General features: G+C 39.4%; 1 pseudogene; it reads right to left on the bottom strand.

Annotated features, from left to right (window-relative positions):
• Nucleotides 1–501: 501 nt before the first annotated feature.
• The window catches only part of LOC116475186 (probable ATP-dependent RNA helicase DDX10), a 3,253-nt pseudogene continuing 1,419 nt past the window's right edge, over nucleotides 502–2,335 (bottom strand).

Raw genomic sequence — 2,335 nt, forward strand, 5'->3', positions numbered from 1 at the left:
AATAGGAAATATGTTTATTATTGATCATCTCAATTCAAAAATACTCATTCTTTCTCAGGGCTGTCCATCATACTCAGTCTCTTTCCAGATATTAAATACATCAAAATCATGAGCAATTTTAACAGTAACATAGAAACTTCTGTACAGTAAGCAAGACAGGAATTTCTAACAATGACACAAGAGCTCTAGAACTTGCCAGTAAAACAAAGGAAGCATTTCCAATGACAAGGCCTAGGAACCCATGGATAAAAATCTAACAGAACACATGCTGGAAAACGGGGTCAGGAAATAGCATCATCCACCTCAATCTGAATATGATCAGCGATGGCACAAAGCATGTCCTGTGAGAGGGACTTGGAGATATGATCGCTTCTATCCAGAAATGTGCCCTTTGGGAATGGGACATATGGTACCTAAGTGCCCCCAAATCAATTGTTTTTCAACTTCTTGTCTACACAATCGTAACCAAGGTTTCAAGGAAAAGGCAGGCGCAGGAAGTATTTAGCTTTGTCTTCTTAGCAGATGTAACATCAGCTCTGCATCCTCCGCTAGAGACAGGCCAGTATCCAAAGGCTCTAAAGTGTCCCACTTGGCCTTCTTTCTGTTACGACTTGTTGGTCCCATGTCTTCCACTTCACTGTTGCTCCTCTTCTTCATTCCCTGCTTCATCTTGGTATCACTAATTTTATTTTCCATATCTTCACTATCTGAATCTTCAGAGCTTCTGTACTTATCTGGGTCTGGGAGTGTGCTTGGATCAAATCCATCATCATCATCATCACTCCAATCCAGAAAGGCTTCCTCTTCATCTTTGGCCTTTGCTTGTCTTTTGTTGGCTTCTCTTCTGGCTTCCCTTTCTTTCAGTCTTTTCTCCCGATGCTTTGCCTTAATTTTCTCCCTATATTCTTCTTTGTCAAATTTGTCCTCTTCCTGAAGTCTTCCCTTTGCTTTATCTAAGTTGATACCACCTGCATCATCATCTTCCTCAGCATCCTTGATGGCAGATTTCTGCATTTGTGGCCATTGCTGAACCAACTCCCCTTCATCAGTACATGTTATCTTTTTGTTTGCTTTAACATTTCTCTTCATTACTATTTTTGCTTCTGCAACTTTGATCACTTTTTTCTTGATGCTGGATTTAGAAGGTTCCTTCTTCTGTAATGTTTTCTCCTCTTTAAGGTCAAATCCAAACACATTGTGCCGCTTCGCCTTCAAGAAATCAGCATCTTCTTCCTCCTCATCTCTGTCCAGGAACTGCATAGGAACTTCCTTGATCTTCTTTGCTTCACTGGTGTTAGGAAGAGATGGAGCTTGAGATCCTTTTGCTTTTGCCAGTTTCTCTTCCATTTCTTCTTCATCGTCTTCCTCTTCCTCCTGTTCTTCGTCACTAGTATCATTAGCCAGTCTGTGCTCTGTCCCTTTGAGTCTTTTTCCACTTTTCTGAAGGATGGACATTTTCTCATTGAAGAAGGCTCTAAATTCTTCCACTTTGTCATTGGTGAGGGAGGGAGCCCTTGGCTCAATTACTTTATTGGCTTGGCTCATTACCAATTCTTTGGTGGGTTGTTTCTGCATTTTCTGAAGAAATCTTATGCGTGGTGCCACAGCAAGCCCAAGAGGCAGGGCATATTCAGGTATAGGTAACTTGCTCACATCAAATACTTCTTTATCCTTCATCAGATATACCGATCATATATCGGAGACCAAACACCTTTGAGCTCTTTCTTTTAAATCTTGATCTTCAGCTAAAAAAGATTCCAATTTTTTCTGGATATCTATAAGTTTTTCTGGATTGATTTTGATTTCCTTCATAGGTACTTTCTTCTGAAGAAGCTGCTGCACCATAGCTTTTTCTGAGGCAAGCAAAATTAATAAAGCTTCACCATCCCCTTTTTACCTGGCAGTTCTACTTTCTCTGTGAATATATGTGTTGGCATCCTCAGGACAATCAAACTGAAGAGCCCAATTCACAGCTGGGAAATCCAGCCCCGTGGCTGCAACATCACTAGCAAAGAGTACTGCAGCTCTCTTATGCACAAACTCATTATAGACTTCCATTCTTCTCATTTGCTGCTGTCGACCATGGAGGTCAAGGATAGAAATACCAGGACGTAGCTGGCAAAACACTCGGTACAGATGTTGGACCTCTTTGCAACTGGAAAAAAATACAATTCTCTTCTTCTTCAGATGGCTTCTCAAAAAGGAATACAGCACACTTATTTTTTTTTCTTTTTTTTTTACTTTTTTTCCCTTTATTTATTCATTTATTTATTTTTTGGACATAAATAAGTTCTTTTTTTTTTTTTTGCAATTTTTTTATTATAATTTAGGTTTT

The sequence above is a fragment of the Hylobates moloch genome, unplaced genomic scaffold (assembly GCF_009828535.3).
Source record: "Hylobates moloch isolate HMO894 unplaced genomic scaffold, HMol_V3 SCAFFOLD_10, whole genome shotgun sequence".
In the NCBI taxonomy this organism is placed as follows: domain Eukaryota; kingdom Metazoa; phylum Chordata; class Mammalia; order Primates; family Hylobatidae; genus Hylobates; species Hylobates moloch.